Source organism: Choristoneura fumiferana, chromosome 20 (genome assembly GCF_025370935.1).
Source record: "Choristoneura fumiferana chromosome 20, NRCan_CFum_1, whole genome shotgun sequence".
NCBI lineage: Eukaryota > Metazoa > Arthropoda > Insecta > Lepidoptera > Tortricidae > Choristoneura > Choristoneura fumiferana.
The window spans coordinates 10500210-10524568 of NC_133491.1; the positions used below are offsets into that span (position 1 = coordinate 10500210).

General features: G+C 34.8%; 1 protein-coding gene and 1 long non-coding RNA gene across 3 annotated transcripts in view; both read left to right on the top strand.

Moving 5' to 3' along the window:
- The window catches only part of klar (klarsicht), a 413798-nt gene that overhangs the window by 110496 nt on the left and 278943 nt on the right, over positions 1–24359 (top strand). The gene's annotated exons all lie outside the window — the stretch shown is intronic.
- Positions 7114–9332, top strand: LOC141438955 (uncharacterized). 2 transcript variants are annotated; one of them, XR_012452534.1, is made up of 3 exons: positions 7114–7506; positions 7673–7809; positions 8004–9332. It is a non-coding gene; the product is annotated as an uncharacterized lncRNA (long non-coding RNA). The 2 variants fall into 2 exon arrangements; XR_012452535.1 differs by lacking the exon at positions 7114–7506 and adding an exon at positions 7527–7600.

A 24359-nucleotide genomic window follows, 5' to 3' on the forward strand; every position in this document is an offset into this window, starting at 1 on the left:
CAATTCTAATCTCCAATTAAATTTAACATTTACTCATAAATTGACTGCTAAATTATCCCTTTTAATTACATCGACATTCTAATTTCAATTACTCTTATTTAACTATCTTTGTCGACATGTTTTTGTTTCGATATTAACCAAACCTTCATAGATAATCCCACTAAAATTTTCTACTAATATTATCTACTTTACGGTCGGTCATCAATTTAGATACCATTACAATTTTTTCTACACTCTTAACTCAGCTCTAAGAATTAATTTGGCATACAAAACCCAATTGGTTTATCACACTTAATATCAAAATTTTAAAATCTATTATTATAGTATCTAACTTGCTGGTAAATTTGACTACTCGGCATTAACTTATACTTATAATATATTTCTTCTCCTTTTCCCCTCTTTTTTGAAACTTTAACTTAGCATCCTTTACTCAATTTAAATTTATAAACTTAAGACCCTTTAAGATTCATTTCCGGACTGCAATCTATATATTTTTTGTGAACTAACCATTACTCTTACTGTTAGCTACCGACCGTACGTCCGTTTGAGTCACCTCAAAACACGCAAATTCCGTTATAATTTTCCTACAATGTGACTAACTTTTCTTCCCTACGGCAACCTCTCAAATCAAATGTCAAATCCTCCTGTCAAAGCAAATCGTATTGTATCGTAATTATTGCCGTTTCAATAGACGCATTTTTAATTACATTAACGCTATGTTATTAAATTTAATTTTAAATTTGTACACTAATTATTAAGAAGCTAATCTGCGCGCGCATCATCAAACTCTTCCTACTATCTCAACTTTAGATGCTTACTTTGGATACTTTGGTAACTAACTAAGTGAAACGCTGCGTGGTTCAATCGTTTGCAAGAGGAAAAGAATTATAATGTCTGTCACCAGATCCGATAAATTGTTGCTGAAATTTCCTTGTCTCTATGATCGCTGTCATGTCTCTTTATCTGTGAAATTGGGATCGTCGCGAAGAACGAAACCCAAGGTTCTGCTGTCCCACTAATGTACTTAATTGAAATCTCTACTGTACCCCTCATCTTGTCTGACATCAACCGAAAAGCCGGAGCTTACAATCGCAAGGTGAATATCGTAATTTTTTTCTTATGTTTCTACCAATCTAAGATGTTGTTATTGTCCTACCCAAATGTCAATGCTAACCGTCTACATTTTCTTTCAGATTCAACACAATAACGACATGGCCCACAACTCTGTAATAACTTTGGCGAATGACCACTCCGAGGAAAATTAACTTCTATTCTTTTAAACTTATATACAACTGGCGCTTACTCCCCTTTTCCTTCCAACATTGTATAACATTTGTTCTAGTTAATGTAAATGCTGCAACATAAGGTTACACTATAATTTACTAGCTTTTAAGTTTAATTTTCTCTGCTTACATTTTTTTTTATTACTCAGTTAATAAATAATATTTACTATAGACCTGTAATCTAAGCTAATTTTATGTTAAATTAATTTTCATTTCTATTTGTATGTGTTTTAAGGGTGATTTTAATTTCAGAATTCCATACCGCCTCCCTTTATCGTTTCCCCTATTTTCATATCAACTGTTACTTCATTGACCACTCACAACACCTCACCATTTTATTTCTATCTTAATTACCCTACTTGTCTTAATGTAGTTAACTAAATTTATTTTTAGAGAGCCGCCACCACCCCTACGTATATAAGCATTACATCTCGGTGACTTATTTTTTTTCTAAAGGGTCAAGGATATAAGCCACTGTTTTAAATTATGCAAAATCAGCCACCTTGATTAAAATGGTTTTATACGTGCTCCCCCCGTTGCCCAACATGACTCTATATAAAACAAATATACTTTATTAAACTCTTAAAGCTAGCCTTAGCCTAACAATGTTTCAGTTGAGCTTATTTCTAGGTATTTATATTTTTTTTTTTTTTTTTCAATTTAAACTAATATCTAACTCTCCATATTTTTTCCACATTAAATTAACTAATAATGCCTTTCTCCAAGCTTTAGTTTAACAAAAAAATCTCAATTCCTAGAAAGGTAATTAACAATTAACATATATTAATCTAATTTATATTTACCCATTAATTAACAGACCTCAACCTGTGACGTCACTAGAATGCCAGACTGTCCCCCAGTCCTTTCCTTGTAGCACATTTTCTCTTAATCTATTAATTTAACTAATTGCAACTATTTAATCCCATTTTATGTTAGATAGTGGTTACTTAATAGTTCTCTCCTTGTGTGTCCCAGAATCAACTTCAACCAGCTAAAATTTCCCCTATTCTCTATAAATTTTATTGATAGTACCTGGACAAATGTATAGCGTTAAACTTTCCCCTTACCTTGTTAGTATTGGGCTCTACTATAACATATACATTTTGATAGGGATTAGTAGCCACTACATAAGGCCCCTCATACAACGCTTCAAACTTCTTAGTAATTTTCTTTTTTGCATCAGATTTGTTCATTTTTGTGAGTTTAACCAAATCTCCAACCTGAAATTGAATTAACCTATAACGTTGATTAAATTTTAACCTCCTTTTTTCCCCTCTCCGTTTTAAACTTTCTCTCGCCCTATCCCTTACATGTAGTACATCCAGTTCCCTTTCTACCCCTGTCAACTTACTGTCAAATGTTAATGCGGTACTCTCCCCATACAATAACTCGCATGGCGTGTACCCCGTACTCTCATGGAATGTATTATTGTATAGCTCTTCTATTTTAGGCAACACCGCTACCCACCCTTTATGATTTGATCTACAATAAAGTCGGAGTAATTGACCTATCTGCCGGTTGACTCGTTCAACGATATTAGGGCGTGGATTTCTCACCGTTGTGTACATAACCCTTACTCCGTTTTCTAACATAGTCTCTCTATACAGCTTGCTGATAAATTGTGAACCGTGATCTGACAATATTACTTTTGGCTTTATTATTTCGAAAAATTTCTTTACCCTGCTAATTACCGACCTTGATGTAGCTTGTTTTAATTCATAAAATTTCACAAATTTACTAAACGAATCCTGCATTACAAAAATATATTTCATCCCAAAAGCTCCGGTAGGTAGGGGCCCGTATAAATCTACCATGACTATTTCCCCTATCTCCTCTGTTATTATTGATTGGCAAGGCCCTACATACTTCACTGGGTTACTTTTGGTTACTTGGCAATCATGACATTTCCTGATAATTTGTTTTACACATTTGTTTAGCCCCCTCCAATAAAATCTGTCTTTGATGTATTTTATTACTTTATATGTACCTTGGTGTCCCATTTCCAAATGCACCTGTTTTACTATTGTTTCCTTTAATCTATTTGGTACTACTATCAATTTTTTTTCTGCTTGCCCCGTCACAAAGTATAAAATGCCATTTTCCATCCTACATCTACTTAGCACTTTATTTACTCGTCTATGCTGACTCATTTCCTTATTCTCAATCATTTCTATTATGTTTCGTAGTTCTAAATCCTCCTTCTGTAATTCCGAAATATTATCTAAATCCTTTAATAATTCCTTGTTTATCCCAGACTCTGTATATAAGATTTCAGGTAATTTGGTCTTTTCTTCTTGTAATAGATCCCCCTCTGGTAAATATCTTGATAATATATCCGCTACTATATTATCTTTCCCCTTTATGTGTTTCAATACATAATCGAACTGCTCTAGGTAATTTATCCATCTAGTCACCCTAGCATTATATAATTTCCAATTTTTGACAAATATTAGTGCCTTATGATCCGTTAATATTATTACCTTAGCTCCGCGTAAATATGTTTCGAACTTAGCCAGACAACTAATTACTGAGAAAAACTCTTGTTCTGTCACAGTCCAGTTAAGTTGCGACCCCTTGAACCCTTTACTGTGGAACCCTAATATCTGCATTGCCTTACTTTCTTCATCCCCTAACTGATATAACACACCTGCCATACCTACACCGGAACTATCTGTTTGTAAATAATATGGCTTGTTGTAATCTGGATGATGCAACTCTATGGTGTTTATGAATAAAGTCTTAATTTTATCGAATTGTTGCTGCTCCCCCTCACCCCAGCTCCATTTTATATCTTTCCTTAAGAGGTCACACAAAGGTTGTATGTGTTCACTATAGTTAGGAATAAATCTCCTGTAAAAATTACATAGTCCTAAGAAGGCCCTGACTTGTTTTATTTTCTTAGGCGTGGGAAACTCTCTTATTGCCTTTACTTTCTCTGGATCAGTTTTAATTCCGTCTGTGGATATAATAAAACCCAACATTTTTATCTCTTTACACAAAAACTCACATTTCCTAATGTTACATGTTAATCCTGCTTTACTCAACCTTCCCAGTACTATATCTAAATGTTCTATATGTTGATCGAAGTCTCCAGTGGTTATTATAGCAAGGTCGTCTAAATAATTCACACAAAAATCTCTTATCTCGTTCCCCAATATTTGATCGATGGCCCTACTAAAACTCCCCACTGACGTCTTTAATCCCTGAGGTAAAACATTGTAAACATACGACCTCCCATTCATTGTAAAACCGGTGTACTTTTTACTCGTCTCGGATATTGGAATTTGAAAGTATGCATTATTTAGATCTACTATACTAATAAACTTTGCCCCGTGAAAGGAATTCAATACATCAATTTGGATAGGAGGTTTTTCAGTTTCAGCAATCATATATTTGTTTATCTCGCGCGCGTCTAAAAGTACTCGTATAGAACCGTCTCGTTTTAATGTGAACGTAAGTGGGCTACAATAAGGAGTCGATGCCCTACTTATAATGCCTAATTCCTCCATCTCGTCTAATTTCTTTTCAACTCTTCCCCTATATGCGTACGGTACGGGATATGATTTCTTTACTAAGGCATTATGTGCTTCCATTTTAATCTCATGTTCATAGCAATTTGCCCTTCCTAACTGTTCTGAAAACGTGGTCTTATATTTTTCTAACAATCTGTCTAGTTTTATTTTTTCTCGGTCATTCAACTCCATCCCCACCTTTACCCCTTGTAATTGACAGCCATCCCCTCCCCTTTGCAAATTGTTACTAAGATTATTTACTGTGATATTATTTTCTACTCCCGGTTCATGAAATTTAATTAACTCTCTTTTTCCTTCCAACAAAACCCACATTCCTCTATCATTGTTCATCGACAATTGTGCTCCATTTACCTTCATCCAATCAAAACCCAATATTACGGTCCTAGCTAACCCTGGCACAACTAGCACTCCCACATCTACGATTGTGTTTCCTAATCTCATAGGTAAAAGTCCTATTCGCCTTATGTCTATACTTTTATGTCCTACCGCGGTTATTATTTGAAATGGCTTGATTGGCATTTCCGATAATTGAGGATATTTAACCTTTAACCCATCCCAAAACTCCTCTGAAACACACGTTATATCACTCCCAGTATCTAATAAAACTAAGACGTCATACCCTAATATGTTCACCTTTATCTCTGATTTGTACTGGCTGTTACAACCTACCATATCCCTTTCATCCTCAAACACTGAGCTTACCCTTTGCCTTTCCTCCCCCTCATCATATGAATATTCTGCCTTTAATTTAAGTACCTCTATAATTTTTTCCTCTATTTGTGTTTCTTTCTCCCTACTCTCCCTATAGCCTAGCCCTTCCTTTTCTCCCCGATCTAGTATTTTCCCTACTATTGGTCGTTTTAACCCCCTTCCGTTCACGCCCAACATCTGCCCAGGTACCCATCTCATTTTACTCATCATATGCAAAACCTTGTCCCCTATGCCTGAGGTTGATTCAGGGACACATCTCTCAACCTCGCTTAGTTTAACTCCACGGGCCCATAACCTGTTTCTCCTGAATTGTCTTCTACTATCTCCGTCACCACATTCGCCTGTGTCTTAAAATTCGCTTGTCCTGCAACTGGTCGCCGCCACCTTCTATATCCTAGCTCCATTTTCCTTTTATTATTTTCGAAATTCTTATCATTACTGCTACTTGGAGTATACGTGTGAGGCTCCTGCTTATTAATATTATCCATTTTTGTAAGAAATTCCGCTGTTTTCACTATGGTATTGATATCGGAGGATACCCATACCTGACGTATCGATTTTGGGTAGTGCCCCATAACCTCTGCTATTAATTGTTTTTCTGGTATTTTATAGGTGAGCATCTGCGCTTTCCCTACTACCTGGAGAAAGTGACTCAGCATCAACGGAGTTCTTACCCTATCCCATGTATTATGACTTATGCTTTGCCTTATAGTGCCTTGCTCTGCCTCCCCCCAATATGTAGCCAGAAAGTCCTCCTTAAAATCTTCTACACTATTCCACCGTTCCTTATATATTCGCGCCCAATCTCTCGCATCTCCCACCAAACATTCCTGTACCAGATCTATATGCTGTCCCTCTGAACCGGTTTTCTTTAAATAATTTTCTAAATCTTCAAGAAAAGTAATGGGGTGTATCTTGATGTTGTTCCCAAACTTAGGCTTTTCCACATTACAATTTCGCACGTTATAGATAATGGTTTTGTGTTCACCTGCCGTCAGAACTCCTATTCCGTCCCCTTTAGCGTTCTCTAAACCCGTATTTAACTGCTCTTGACCACTTGGTGGGTGATCAACTTCTTCGAAATTTTCCCCCTCTGGTGGCGGATTTGATCCTACACTCGTCCCCCTCTTCTTTATCTCCTCTCCCATTTGCTCTACTTTCGAATTCAAATTATTAACTGTTCTCTGCAAGGCTCTACAATACGTCCCCATCTTAAACTCTGTGCTTCTCTTAATGCTAGTCCGCCCTAGTCTTCTCTTAACAACCCTAGGAGGTAACCGTGTCCTATCAGACATACTCTCTTGATCGCCCACTTCCACTGATGTTTCTCGCCGCTCTCTACTTTCCGCACCCTCAGCCCTTTTCCTAGTCCAAGTCCTTTTCCGCGTTCCCTTCCTCGTTTCCATTTTTCTATTTATTTTATATTAATAATTTTCTTGATGCCTGGTTTTGTTTCTCTTTTATTATTTTTTTCTTACTCTGTAATTAATATTTATTATTTTAGTTTTATTTAACCTTAACTTAGCTATTATGCCTAATCTGGGGAATGCATACATATATATATATATACATATATATATATATATATATACACATACACACACATACACACACATACATACACACACACGCATGCATACACCTTTCATAAGTTTTATGTTTGAACACGTTTCTCTCATCGCCCTATATATATTTTATTATTTATTAAAAAAAACCCACCTAATTTTTCTTCCAAAACGTTTTACATCTTACTGTATGGACTTTAACTCCTTTAGACCGCTCTTGTGCAATTTAAAAATAAATACCCGTACCGCCCTTCCTATCTGTCACCGCGCATCTGTCAACGTCAACACTATAATTCTCTTGCCATAGTAGGGTTCTAACCTCAAACTACCATGAACTTATGCTTGTCCCCAATACGGCAATAGTATTTAACCATAACTAAAACTTTCTGTATCCGCGCGTTTATAATTTAACAGGTGATCGCCGCTGACATAAATTATGTTCTATAATCTAACTGTAACTATTGATTTGACCTCAAGTATCGACAATAACTAACTATTGTTTTAAACGGTATTAACAGTGCTCGCGTTTTAAATACGTCCAAGTGTTAACTGTGTAATAATAATGCCTTTTATTTTTCAGATAAAACCTCACCCAGTGTATCTCAAATGTAAAATGTCTAAAGCTCACTCGGATCGCTCTTATAATGAAATTGATGTTTAAGAGCTCAATCAATGAAATCAGACCCCACAACAGCCCATTGTTGTTGACATTGAATGGTATGTACTAACTTTCTTAAACTCACTATGTCATAATCTTATAAAATTTCAACTGTTAAATTATTTTATTGTTATTACATTTCAAGTGACATTTAAACTCCAAATGTTTGTGTAAGCTAAAACCCAATTAAAATTCATTCTACTCTAACTTCAAACTACTCTTTCTGTTATTTATTTCTTTCTTTTATTTACAGAAAGTGTGATAATCTAATGACAGATGAGCGCTGAACATCACTATATCACACATACTTGAGCATGGATTGAACTAGTGTCTACCTCTCACGATTTGAACTTGGATGCACTCCTGCTACACAATCAATGAACTAATCTCACTCTAACTATACCGCTGTCCGCAGACATCTTCCTCTTAATAAAATAATTTAAACGCTTTTAGGTGCTATGATTAATTTTTGGTATATTGTTTTATTTCTTTACCTATAACCCTCTACTATTATCATTTCATTAATTACTCAATCATTAATTTGGTAAACTATTAATAACAATTATCTCAACTTTCATATACCAACAAAGCGACCCCGTTAGTTATTTACTGATTTGTTTATACCAAACATTTATAAGTAAACTTAATGTAATAAATTGTAATTGACTTTCTCGCTTTCCCCTCATAAATTAAATTCTAAAGTAACAGATTTTTACTTTATGTTAATTTCTGATCTGTAAATCTATCATATATTACTGTTTTGCTTAGATCAACTTCTATTCTCTGCGCTCTACTTTCTAGGCATTGTGACTAAAAATACTATTTTACTCATGACTAATCTGATTAAAGCAAAACTTCTCATTATACTAATCCTGAGTAATTAATGCATGATTCATAAATCATTTCCCCTATTACTTAAGAATGCCTGGCAACCGAGCTTTACTTGGGCTTAAACTAAAATATTGCTATCTCTCTCTAACTTTTGATGTATGAAATGTCGTTTGACCGGTATTTTTTCATATCTAAAATGGCGTCTTGTTTCACGTCTACGCATGCGCATGTGTGATGTCTGGCCCTATACCACGAAGTGCAAAACTCGAAATTCGTATGTTGCCGTCCCGCCGACGCTTAAATCATTTAATATGCGAGTAAAAGAGACAGTGCGATACGAACTTTGATTTTCGAGTTTCGTAGTAGCCCTGCAGTTTTAACTTCTAACTGTCAACTCGCAACAAAGCAAACGCTACTTTTATTTGAGTTTTTAATCCGCTTAGCTCTCAAATCTGATATTACTAAACTGTCTACGCTACTTCTAATGAAACAGATGACTATTCATTACTAAGGCCGAAGAAAACAGTGCATCGATTACTCCTACATCACGCCTAGATCTTGTGATCATTGCAGCTTTTAACTAAGGGTGGACCCTCGTCTTACTTCTGTGAATGTTCGTCAATCAAGAATAAACTATCTTAGTGTTTTTAGTGAAGTGAATTAAAAATAGGAAGTGCTTACGACCGTCTTCATTTCGACAAGAAGTTCTTTATGTTGTGACCCGCTAAATTTATTAAATTATTTAACTATTCTCAAGTTATTCCTATCTCCATACTGCTATTACCCTGATTATAATCATCATCATCATCACCCCAGTCTATGCATATCCTACTACTAAGCACACAGGTCTCCTCTCAGAATGAGAGAGCTGATTCTCTATACTATCACAACTTTAATTCAAATTAATCTCAAACTCCATTTCACGAACAGCAAATTGTGGCAGTCTAAAAGAACAACCACTGTTTTGGAAAACGTTACTGATTTTATGCTATATTACCTATCTTTTACTTACTACAATCTATATCTAAATTAATTCTTGAACTCAAATCTTTTTATTTACAACACTTGTTATTATTTTTATCTATGTTATTAATTAAATACTCATTTTGGTCATGATTTTCTTTCTACTTTTGTTTGTATTCTAGCTCACAGCTTTGCAAACTGTAAACAGACTATGATTAAACTAACACCAAACTCTAAATTACTTAAGTAAATTAAATTAAGTTCTTCCTGGTCATGGCATACCATATTGTAATAAGTCCTTTGCTGTTAGTAATAATAGGTGATGATATAATAAGTATTTTTTTAAATTGTACTTGTACTTGACTGTACTTATGCTGGTTTGTAATTTTACCCTTCTATTTAATTAATTTATGGCCTTGTGATCGTGAATCGTCTAGTGGATTAGGAACCTACCTTATGCCCAGCAATAACCTAAGTGCTTTTATTTGAGAATTAATTTGAAAAGCCTACAGTTGTGTTTCTAATGTTATAATTAATTAAGCAGTACCTAACTTCCTGATAATTTTGACTCTAGATTGAACTCTACTGAACTTTAGGGTGAAACTTTAATTACTGAGATGTGAATTTAGATATACTAGTATGTTTAGACTGGATAGTTCTAGAAATGGATCTTTCAGGTTACCTAGAATAATCAGTTTGGAAAAATGAGAGGAAATATTTCTACTACGGATAGTGTTTGTGTTTGTATTACTTCTGAATCTATTTTGACTTAAAACTAAGTTTAATACCGAGACCTAGGTCTCGGAGGATCTCTTCCAGCCACCCCGATCCTTTCCTTTCGCACACCAGAGCAATATATCTCTATGGATATGTCAAGTTGTGATTTTACTAGACTAAGCACTAACTTTCGGTGCATTCAAATCAAAGTATGGAAATACAAACACAATGTTTTGTAACAAGTTGAATCTAATTTTAGACTTATGGTTACTTATTCTATGCTTATATTAGAATACTCTATGAGATGCTTAATTATAACTTTGATAATTAGTTCAGGAATGAGTTTAGACACTACAGCTATTCATTTACTATAGGCACTAGTATCTCTTAATTTAGATTATGTCTTATCTATCTTAGATATATGGAATGTCTAATTTGACATAATTTTATTTTGGTATAATTACTAATCTCATAGTGACTTTCACTTATTTTAATGAGCTATCTACTTAGTCTAATTTTCTAGTTCTACCAGCATTTGGCGTTACCAGAGTAAAGCAGAAAGTAAGTACCGATTTCTATACTTTACGCCCAGAACACAAGCGTTAATAATAATCTAACTAGCTTATAACTAGATAACCCTTGGGTATTCAAGATAACCTCTGTATTAGGTTTTGGACTCGTCTATGACTAGTTTTGTCTCAATTCATATATTTTAAATGAACAATAAACTGTTTCAACTATCAATCCTTAATCAATTATGTTTAAATCGAGATCGAATGAAAAGTACATAAATTTCCAGATAGACTGTTGCCTGGTATGTGTCAACGTAAGCTATCGACCGTAGTCAGGATTTCTACATCCGTTCACTCAATGTAAGTAGGTACGACAACTAAAACAGCTAGTATGTATTTATAACACGAAAGACTTTTGTATTTTAATTGATAGATGGTCCAAAACCCTCTACGATTTTATCTCTAACTTATTACTAGACATAATTTGATGAGATCTTGATCAAAAGTATGAATATGATGTTTGATATTAATTTTATCAAAACAAAGCTTATTTTAGCTGGCAATCGTAATTCAAATCGAAATTAGATGATAATTGTGTTAAATATTATTCAGTAAGTTATCTGGCATTTAATTGTCCACTTAGCTATGAGATCGTGTCATATCAATTCCCGCTTATTCATTATAGGAAAGACAGCTAAAATATGTTATTGTTATTTACTCTTAACAAAATGATCAAACCGTATTTTGGTTTTAAATTGAAGTCAACTTACTAATTTTAATAAAGTTATTCGTAGTCAAGTTCTTATGAACTAAGTTTTGTATAATGAAGTTTTGACGTAAGTACTTAAATAAATTTTATGTTTTATTTTCTTAAAATCTAATTTATGCCTTAAAACTATGTGTGTGCGAGTTTAAGCTTTCCCTAGCTCTGTGTTGAAGTTTAGCAATTTGGAGGAAAACCCTCATAGGTGAACTAATTGTGTGGTGAGTTAAAATAGTAACTTTTCCCGGTGTAAGGAAACGCTACTCTAGCTAAGCCCTATGAACTTCCCTACCTATATAGCCCTAATAAATCCTACAATTGTACTTTAAGCTTGCCTGAGGCCCCTACTCTCTGTCTGTGATTAGCAAAACTAGAGAATTAATCCCACATGTACATTTAGTGTAATGTAGAAATTCACGGTGCAATGAATTTCTTCTAATCTCCTATCAACAATGATGGTGTGTATACCTAAAGCCCTATCGGTCCCTAAATGGTGCTGAGCTCCCAACTTTCCCGAAGGAAAGTCCCTATGACGGAGAGCCCCGCGGAACAGCAGAATACCTAACGTTGTGCATAAATACGTAAATAAATAGGGGACAGGAATTCTGAGTTTCTTAAGTACAAACCAAGCGTCAACAAGACACGCATTCACTTCGACGAGCGCTACTTAGTCGTTACAAAAGACAAACAGAATCCACTGGTGGCTGGTACGACAGTATTTTGCCGCTGAAGCCGCCACAGCTTCAGGAAGTGGAAGCCTATATCATCTACTGTTGTCACCGTTAGGTATCAGACGATATAAACGGACTTAAAGCTCAACCAAGGTACGTTATGGAGGAACCAAAGTCATTTCCATTAAGTTGGGAAAAACACAGAAAAGTTATGGGTTAGTACAAAATATACGTAGGCTGAAATGAAACGCTATAAAACGATCACTCCACACTACAAGAACAAATAAGGGACTTCACCGCCACAAGACCGCAAAGTCCCTCACACAAAGATTTTCCGAATGAAAATCAGCACTAAATATTTCACAAATAATTAAAAAACCAGAGAGTTAATCATTATTCCGCAGATTAATGATCAAGACCCCGACACTTTACTTCCTGAAGAAATACTCATATTTCTTGTAAATTAAAATTAATTTATAAATTAAATAAAAGCAAATCCCCAATTAAAATTAATGAAATAAAATTATCCGATACTATTGACTCTAATTTGTTAACAAAATGGCGCACAGAAACTAAACCCCCCGACTAGCAAAATAACGATGTTGACTCTTACGAAATCTAAATCCATCTGGCCTCCGCCCTTTTTGTGTCACCTCTATTTATAGCTTCTCTCCCGGGACCTCTGGTATTTTCGCGCCAAGCGACCAAACGACGCCAAGCTTACCAAAGTCGACAACGTTGACATTGCCAGCTCTCGCTTTTTCTTCTGCCAAATCCTTATCTCAAAATAGCCAAATTTTAACCGTAAAGTTTATTTTTGAACTAAAATTTCCTATTTATCTTGACACTATCCTAGCTTAACTATTCTAGTAAATACGTTTCATTTTTATATTGTGCTACAACAATAATTTTCAATAAATATTTATATGTATTTGTCAAATACTTCAATTTTACCTCAACGTTTTAATTTCCTTAACCTATCTAACAATAATCTTACTTCTAATGATAATTTTCTACTTATTACTCCCTACACTCTTTGAATATAAATAGCCAATTACATACTTCTATTGTTCGTTATAAAATAGCTAATTTGCCTACAATTATTAACTGGTATCCCCAAATTCGCGCCGTTTATTCATAGTTTCCTTTGTCGAATTACGCTACTCAAAATTTGCTTATAATTTCGCCACGTTCCTACTTTAAGTCAGTGCGACAGAGTACTTGTAATTTCGTCTTAACTAAATGTGTAATTACTCTGCTAATACTACTCCGTTTTGAATGAAAACTTAAATTTATAATAGATAATGAACCAATAATCTATACTATGATTACGTAATGCTTGCATTTTCGGTTTTTCTTAACTTATTTAGCTAATTTCGACAACTTGCCGTTTCCATGATGCTTTCGTTGATATTTCTTTAAATTAACATAATTATTAACATCAAATGTATCTAAGATCTACTGTAGACTAATACTAATGATTCTATTACTATATCAAGTCTATTTTTGATGAATTTGTGACCATATTTCTTGTTTTTAGATAAAATTTACATTTCCATTACCAAAAGCGACCTCTATAATTCCCACGTGAAACTAACTAAATAGCCTCCCAGGTTAATCTGCCGCTAAACCCAGTTCGGCATTAGTTCACTAATTTTCCATGACGCCTACCATTAATTCCTTTAATTGACCATAGATGGCGTTTTTTTACATTAATTATTATACCCGAACAACACAATTCTAATCTCCAATTAAATTTAACATTTACTCATTAAATTGACTGCTAAATTATCCCTGCTTTAATTACATCGACATTCTAATCTCAATTACTCTTATTTAACTGTCTTTGTCGACATGTTTTTGTTTCGAGTTTCCATCAAACCTTCATAGATGGCCCCACTAACAATTTTCTACTAATTTATTCCCAGTGACGGTCGTGTGACACATCCGAACCGTTACACACCACACGTCTTCGCTTCAAATGATGATGATGATGATAAAGTAGCAACATCTACATTAACTCCTTAGATTCTATGAGTTGAAGATACGTTCGTAAACTATAACTAAAATAAATGTTTATAGCATTCACATTAAATTATTATATCTTTTTTAATTACTTACAAGACAAATTAGAAAATTTATATAAAAAATCTAAAGAATACATAAACCAAATGTTGAAATTAAATACTGAAGTCTCACAAATTATATTTAAAAATAAAACTTAATCAATTATTTTCCACTGGAAATCGTCAAAATCAAAAAATATAATATATAATATATAGATATATATATATAATTATATATTGTACTAGGATCATCAAGTGAAATTCTAATATTACTATCATTGTTATGAATTAAATTAATTTTCTTTTAAGCTGAGATGAAAAAAATTACATCAATTGCCTTTATCCTCACAAGGTCTGAATACAGCCTTGTGCAGTGGGATTTTGGTCAATGATAACTTGAAATTTTTACAAAATGTGTAATATTCGTATAAGTCAGTGAATCGAGACCCACTTTGGGTCGTGTTCAACATGATCCTTAATGTTCCAAATGACGCGTTGAAAGCAGTTGTCAAAAATATGTTTGAGTTAAATACTTAGTATGAGTTGGAATATAAGTGTACGTAGGTATATAATGATGCTGGGACGATATCACATTTCAGACGTTTATCTTATCTCATTCCTTTCTGTGCTGCACATAATAAATTATAACATTATATTATAGGTATCTCTGACGCCAATGACGATATAGCTTTTGACTAGTAGTCGGACGTTGTTTGATATAGGGTAGGTACTATGCAATGTGCTAAACAACGCAAAAGGCTCATGCACGAGTCTTGCACTCAGGACAGTGTCCAATGAGTGAAGCTGACGTAATTAGACGGTCGTTAATAGCAATGCCGTCTCGTTCAGTATTTTGTCGGCAGCCAGGAATCCACTTCATTATCCATAACTCTACTCGTCCGCGGCTCCGTCGATGACTAAAAATAATAATTGAACTCGCGTTGAAATCCGGAGGGCAAATTTATATTAAAATAACTTCCTCCATATTGTGACTTGAACAAAGACGTTGTGCATAAACAATACTCTTCGTGTTTACACAAATTATATTATTAAATAGGTCATAAACACCAATTACGGTGATTTGAGACGCCCTTCCACAAGTGATAACAAATACGTAAACAAGTTGTTTCCAATTATAAAGATATTTACGATAAATCTTTCCGGCGTCAGCCATTTTAAATCTTCATAATGATCATTGTTATTGGGTTATGTTCAGTCAGTCTAAGCTTCACGAAAGAAGGTTTAGTGTTTGTTCGCGGAAGTCGCCTGAACCGGATCAGAAGCCAGACGGCTCGCGGCGCCGCGCCGGCATCGAGCGTGCTTCACTTCGGGGAACTAACCAAACTCTTGCGCTTTTGTAAGAATTCATGTTCCTTGCAGCGAAATTTCATTGTTACTTTTCCTTTTGTAATTTACTTAAAATTCATTAGGAGTTGTGCAACTGTAACGGGAATAAACTTTGATAGAAAACGAAACTATAAACAAAAATACTTAAAGATAAAGATAAAGATAAAATGTCATTTATTGCCACAACACATAGTACAATGAAGACTTATTACAAAGAATTACAAACTTATTATAAAGAAGACTTTTTACATTACTAATTAATATAAAAACTAGACATAAACCCTAACATAGTTTCAAATAATTTATTGAATCAGGCGTTACCTACTTTGCGGAGGTCCATATCAATGAACTAAAATAATTTCTTTGCTCACCCGCGACCTTATGATAGCTAAGTTTATGCAAGATATGCTGTAAGCACATACACAAACCCATCTATCACCACCACCGTACTACACTGACGCGTTTCGAACTCAACCAGAGTTCATCTTCAGAGCAACACAACCGTACACCATGCTACTACTCATCTGGTAGCACGGTGTATGTTAGACTAACATTTGGTAGCATGGTGTACGGTTGTGTTGCTCTGAAGATGAGCTCTGGTTGAGTTTGAAACGCGTCAGTGTAGTTTGATGGTGGTGATAGATTGGTTTGTGTGATTTGTGTGTGTTATTACAGTGTGGGGGTGGAGGAACTGCATGAACACGCATATATCTTGCATAAGATTAGCTATCATAATGTCGCGGGCGAGAAAATAAATTATTATAGTTCGTTTAATAGTTATTTATGCAACTGTATGATAATAAGGGCCATTGAGATACGAGTGCGAATTTATGACATGAGGCGAAGCTGAATGTCATAATAGATACGCATTTGTTTCTTATTTAGTCACTTAAGCAGCGACACTAGCGACATCTATGCTTTAGCCCTCATCGAAACTTTCAGCACTCCATTGGAACTAACCGCTCACCCGGACAAGAGATGTCGCTATTAAGCAATCAAATTAAGTTGTTTTTTGGAGTCTTTTTGTACTTTATATTTCAACTTAAAATTTTGTTACTTTTACGGGTTTCGTTACGGGATGACCGTAAAAGTAACAAAATTTGGAGTTGAAATAAAAAATACAAAAAGACTCCAAAACCAATCCTATAATTCTTGTTACTTTTTTCCTAATTTATTCAAATATTGTGATTATTTGCAAGACTAAACAAACAAAAATGCCAATGGTATTGACAATTCATAAACTCCCGAGATCTCGCCTGAGCCCCAATCTTGCGAGATTGCATTCCCTAATTGTAGCACGCGAGTAAAAAAAAATACTTTCAGCAGAAGTCGAGTTGAGCAATCTTTCATTTAAAAACAATGCAAATTCAATCATAGACATTTACAAAAGAAAAAAATAATAAAAACGTTGCATAAAGAACGAGTTGAAGTCGTAGCAAACCTTTACTCAGTTAGGCAACAATCTTTCGATAAGTGCTTACTAAAAATAACTTGGCGAGTGCTCTCCACGTTACCAAGCGCCCACTTGATGGCGGCCGCCGGCGCTTGTTCAGACAATACTAATAAAAACACCACAATTCGCACTTACCGCAAGTGAATTTAGTTACTTAACTTAAATTTTGGTCAAGTACTTGTCTGATACGTGCCGGTACACAAATCGGTAGCACGGAAGTAATAACTTATTGCTGGGTGCTGCCTCTGCTGCCTTAAAAGGTCAAGACCCAGTTATTGCAAGACGCGTGTGCCACCTCATTCTATTTTTACTGACAGTAGACGAATCAACTTGAAATTTGGTAGACATTGCAAGTTCGGCGACAATGCAAGTACGTCAGCGAAAAAAGCTTGTGAAAAAGATATATCTAAAATTTATTTTAATTTAATTTGACTTACAGAGAGGTATTTTTTAGTAAATTATTATTATTGTTATTATTTAGGATATTTTTGAAGCAAAGTTATTTATTGTGCACGTGTGCTTAAAAATAAACTGACAGTGTAATGCTCCCATGATAGTTGCACGCGCATTCTAATGACCGACATTTTATACTGTGGACTGTACACTTTAATGGCTTCAAGTGGCGCCTTCGTATGTAATTGATGGCGACATGGTTTGCAAATTATGTAGGCTGAATGCGACGTGGTCACGAAAATGAATTCGCTATTAATGAGTGGGAGAAAATTAATGGAACTCAATCACATTACGGACGCTTTCAAAGAATTAGTAGGTAGGTATTCTTTTATTAGCTAAGGTCAACTACATTATAAAGTACATAAGTACCTACGTGTCAGGTTTAGATTTATGGTAATATTTTTAGTAAAAATAAAAAAGTTGTGTTTTAGTTGCAAGGTGGTACATTTATATATAGGAAAGGAAAAATAATCTGTAATGTAACAGCGAGCTAAAACCAGAAACTTAATAAGTGTTTTTCGTCCATCAATATTGTCTAATCATGCCTAAGCATAATCAAGCAATAGGTATAGGCTGTCTCACACATCCTATAAAGTACTATAGACGCAAATCTACAAGTCAAAGTAAGAGATTTCTCTATATAGATATGTATTATGTGTATACGTAGCCGCGACTCCGGCCGACCAGGCCCTATAGTACGAAATGCACAATTCTTACTTCGTATCTTGCCGTCCCACTCACGCTTATATTATTTAATACGAGAGTGAGAGGAACATGGTAATATGAACTTCGATTTTCGAATTTTGTAGTAGCCCCCCAGGCCACCTGTTAGTCTATAGGTGCCTTTATATAGCGACTGGAAATAGTCAAGGGCAGGAGTGCGGTTTGAATATAAGTTGGTTGCGATGCACCGTGTAATTAGGTCTGCCTGCATCAATTAACCGCGCAGGTGACTTCGAGACAATTCAGCAAATGCTAACTAGCTTCTTGATAGCAATGATGGTCCAGACCTAGCCTTGGCTGAAAACACGTTTAATCTATTGCATGTTTTGCTCGTAGAATACCTCGAGTACAGTTTGAGCATATCTTCGGCGGTAAGAAGAAGATACAGTAGAACCAGTTAAGTCGTGACCCACTATTTAAACTTTTTACAATAACTGTTATGATATACGAGTATCTAATAATGAAATACAATTTAATAGTATTCCCTCATTATGTATTAAAAATAGTCTTATATAGATAAATACATTCTGAAATACAAAAAATTACATTACAATGTCAGGTAATTATTATTATCATGTAAAATGTGGCTCTGCTCATATATGGGGCAATTTGCCAACGTCAAATATAAAGGTTCGTTATAAAACATGTCGGCCATTATTCGGTAACAGAATACTATAACACCATCCTCCCTTATCGGGTTATCAGTTGTCGGCCAATGAATATCCATAATTGATCGGGAAATCATTGATCGACGCCCAGAATGCACTGGTCCACGGACTGCTCTTCGCCCTCGCCGGACGCAGAAGAGTACCGCAGCTCTTAATCATATGAGGAGGTTAAACGACACCAATGCCTGATGAGAAAACCTATACGATCAGACCGAAGTACACTAACAGTGGTCTCGCCAGACGCGAAAACATGTAACGTGCCCCATTATTCGGTAACAGAATACGTTTATAAACACGGGCAGTTGTCGGCCAATGAATATCCATAATTGATCGGGAAATCATTGATCGACGCCCAGAATGCACTGGTCCACGGACTGCTCTTCGCCCTCGCCGGACGCAGAAGAGTACCGCAGCTCTTAATCATATAAGGAGGTTAAACGACACCCAATGCCTGATGAGAAAGTAAATACTATAAGAATAATGTTGAGTACTATAAGAATATTCTACGATGGGTCTGGTTAGACCGAAGTTCACACTTGGCGAACATTATGTGGTCTCGCCAGATAAATTAGTTTAGTTACGCGAAAACATTAACAAACATTATGTAACGTGCTGACCCATCTATCTATATTATCTTAGGTGAGGTTTAATTACTATTTTATTGGTGCCTGAACCCATTGCCGACGTTTATATGCTCAAAATTAGCTTTCCATAAAACTAATCAAGTTAAGTGCCTCTTACCGCACTATTTGTGACAAAATGATTTAGTAGAAACACGGTCATATCGCCATTACTTGAGTGATTTGCCGTGGTCTAGTTCCGGGCCATAAATAACTAGATGTAGATATCCGGATACTGTTATGTCCCGGAGACGAGCCCCGGCACGGCAATCTGACGGTCGTCCATCACGGGAACTAGAGCGCCGGCTATTACGTGCTGCTGCCACAGATTGCGTGAGCGATGGAACATTGGGTAAGAAGAGTTCTGCGACGTATATAAGGGACTATCGTTACGTTACTGATATTGCCTAAAAAATAACAGCAGTCCTTTTTCTAGATGTGCACTCAGTTGCAGTGTCGTGTCGCTTTTGCATGACAAAAAAACCGGCCAAGAGTGTGTCGGGCACGCCCAAAATAGGGTTTAGGTACGGTGTGCCTGAGGACAGGCACAAGCAGGAAGACCGAGCTGTAGGAATGAGTGATATGCTGTTTTACTATTTATAATTTTATTTAAGGAAAGAAAAATCGAAATAGATACTGTAATTCTGTCTCTATGATGTCTTAATGGTTTAATTCAAAATCATTTACGATTCAGAGAAATCTTGTAAAAATGCTAAAAACATGACATTTCGGCGGGTAAAACAATAATTATCTATTCACCTCAGCACCTCAAACAGCCAAGTTTTGCTATGAGAATCCAGTGAGCAAAATCGCATTTTGCTGACTCCGTGAGACAAAGTAACTTTTTAATTATTTTTTTAAATTCTAGACAGTGCTGGGTCTACTCACTGAATTATAAATATTTGAACTTCACTTTGATCTGGCACTTTCACTTCAACACGAAAAAAGCGAGAAATAGGATTAAATGTGTTGATAACAATGTTAAATTAAATTTATAGTAAGTATTAAAAATATATCTATAATAAATTACATGAAAAAGAAATATTTCCAAAATGTCAAAATTTTCCGACTCTTTTAATAAAGTATGCAACCTCGTTGCACGAAAGCCGCTGCTCTTGTTTTTTTTAGTAGCGTTCCGTATACTGCCTACCTCTTAGAATTAGAAAAAATATTTGTCAAATTGAATGAATTTGCAACTAAATCTATTTATGTTTATTTAATATAAATCCTAATAAAATTATATTTAAAGGTTTAATAACATTTATAATAATTTAAACGTTTATGGTTCAACCTTTTTATTGCTTCTTAATGACCCAAAGATGAGGCTTTTTGCAGTAGGGTAGGTATAAAAAAATAAGACATATTTTACAAGTAAGTAGTTTACTAGTTTTAAGTTCAAATTACAATGCATGTTATGAGTATAAGATTTGTATCGTACCTACTGGACACTTTTTCGTTCCGAATTCAAAACCTCTCTACTTGCCGGAGACTTTTGATCATTGTCTGGCATTCTTAACTTTTTAGTTATTTTTTAAAGATGTAATGGCGACTGTACGTATCATTTTTGAGTAAAGGTTTCTAAATGTGATTATTATATTTGTTTCTTAATAATCGTATTATTTATATATTTTTTATTTTGTTGGTTTTGTGAATGGGTAAGTATATGTCATTTTATTCTAACCTATGTTCTCGCTGCTGAGATGAAAAGTTGTATGTGTCACACGAGACCAAAGTTTTTTTGCATCTCTTGTGTTTGAATCCCTCACTGCTCTCAGGATTCTAACCTAGAATCACTCGCTACGCTAGTGATTCATTCGAGATTCATTGATTCATTACAGATTCCTTCGCTTGCTCGGGATTCAAATTCAACACTCGCACCAAAAAACAACTTTGCTCTTGTTGCAGAAATAACTATTTCACCTCAGCACTTCAAACAGGCAGGTTTTGCTATGAAAGATCAGTGAACAAAATCGCACTTTGCTCACTCCGCGAGACAAAGTAACTTTTTTTTTTCTTTAATGTTGAGGATAGTGTTGGGTGTACTCACTGAATTCCAAATATTTGAACTTCATGATCTGACACTTTCACTTTGACTCGAAAAAAGCGAGATAGGATCAAATGTTTTGATTACAATCTAAAATAAAATTTATGGTATTAAAAATATATCGATACCTAATAAATTATATGACAACGAAATATTTCCAAAACATAAATGTTCCCACTCTTTTAATAAAGTATGCAACGTCGTTGCACGAAAGCCGCTTCTCTTGATTTCTTTTCATAAAATAATTCCATATATACTGCCTCTACAGTTGGAATAAATATAAATTTGTCAAATTTAATGACTTTGAAACAAATCTATTTATGTTTATGTGATATAAATTTTAATACAATCATATTTAAAGGTTTAATAATATTTATAATAAATTATACGTTTATTGTTCAACCTTTTTAATGACCCAAAGATGACGCTATTTGCAGTGTTAAAAAATAAGTATGATAATTTTACAAGAAGTTCTAAGATCAAATTACAATGCATGGTATGAGTATGAGATTTGTATTGTACCTACTGGACACTTTTTCGTTCCGAATTCTAAACCTCTCTACTTACCGCTTTTAAACAATGTTTGGCATTCTTAACTTTCTGGTGACTTTTTAAAGATGTAATCGCGACTTTACGTATAATTTTTGAGTACCTAAAGGTTTTAAATGTGATTATTATATTTGTTTCTTAATAATCGGATTATATTTTAAAAATTGTGTATGTTTTGTAAACGGGTGGTTTTATTCTTATGTTACATTTAAATTATTTTCTCGATGCTGAGGTGAAAAATTGTATATGTCACACGAGACCAAAGTTTTTTGGCATCTCGTGTGTTTGATTGAATCCCTTGCTGCTCTCAGGATTCTAACCTAGAATCACTCGCTACGCTCGTGATTCAGTTATAGAATCCTTCGCTTACTCGGGATTCCAAATCAACACTCGCAACAAAAAACAACTTTGCTCTCTTGTTGCACAAATAACTATTCTTTTTAATGACTGTAAAGTTATTTTATTCCTTATTCCTATGCAAAGGATAGATCATTAAAATCGGGGTAGGTATGTACTCCGAAAAATTATATGATAGGTAATGCGTGAATACTGTGGTCGTACACAAAAAAACCACAGGGATTTAAGAACCACCTCCATTGTTTTTATCGGTTAATAGATATAAAACCGCTTAAATCGTAGCGTAAATAAAGATTATTTGTTTTAATCTCACAACGTTCTTAAACTTAACAACGTTTAATTTAATTAAACGGATACGTGTCTTGGGAAAAATATTTCAACAGAGATCATAATACTCGTAAGTATAAATATACGATTATATTAGCTCAGCGTACGGCTTTTGTGGAAGGTCACGTAAGTTATCGTAGACCGCCTACGGGTTACGAACGTGCTACGGGCTACGCACGAGCGGCTACGAAGGCTCGGCGCTACGAACGCCAATGCGCCGTGGGAGGACAGCCTGAAGCTATGTGCCGAACGCTTTGTTTGCTGTCAAACTACAAGTACGTGACTGTTATTTGAGTATCAACGTTTAAAATAGCAGTTAGCATTTAAAACGAATAAATACTTAGTCCCCAATTCAAACATAATATAATCTTTTTTCGTTGTTTTTTTTTTGTTCGTTCGCTTTTTGTTACGTTGTATTTCATGAATTTCAATTATTTTCATTGCTACCCTTTTTAAAACAGCTATAAAATGTGTTTTGAATTTACTTAGATAAATGTTGAACCTGTGTTTAACACATGTTATTTAAATATATTGACCCGGAAACCTCACGTCTTAAATCGATTATGTTATTTCATAGAAAACTGTCATTTAAGGCATGTCTAGGATGTGTTTCATTTTGGTTTCACTTTTTTGTAGTAAAGTCAAAAACGTTTTAGTGTGAAGAAGGTTCATATAATATTGTCAAATTTTTTTTACTACATAATTCAATTATTTTGCAATAATATTCAAATTAGAAGGTAGACAGATCGTTTTGTAGGTGCGTGAGCACAATTAGAGTTTATACCTTAGTTCCCAGTTTCATAGCATAGGCACCTAGCCTTATTGTTGTGTGGATTAATCAGTGCACATGTGCACATTGATTTAAAACAGTACCAGTAAAACCTGAATACGAGGTCTGATCAAAGAGTCGTAAGTAGTTAGTTTTATTAAGAAAGGTATCTTATACACTTTACTTCTAAACATTATTAAATTAATAAAATTCTCCCGTTTCAAACAGAATACATAAAGAGTAAATATTCAAACCTTTTAATTTAATTCAATTGCTTTACGTGTAACACAATGAACGTTGATGCATCTCAAAGGTGCCCTTTTTAAACGATATTAGGTATTCCAAAGTTGAAAAAGCTCTGTAATTTCACTGACAATATAATTTGAGCTAGTACTCAAATAACCTCCCAGGGGGGCCCTAGATTTTTGTTATCCATGACAAAGCTCCATGAAACTTTAACGGTTTGTATGCGATTCAGGCGTGGGCCGACGCCTACTCACTGCAGCGAACAGGTATCGGCGCTTATTTAGCTTCGTATTTAACCATAGAGGAATGACCCAATAGAATCAAACTTTGGCTTGGCGTACATTGGGAGAATTGCAGTTGCTACTTTGCGCCTGTAGCAGTACGTCACTGCCACACTGCAGGGTAACAAGCAGCACTTACGCTGCCAACCCTCGATGCACGCCACAAAGTCAAAATATCATAAAATTTGTTTGAAAAAATATTTTTAAACTAGTGTGGTGATTGCTGCACACTGATTTTTCAGCCTTGTA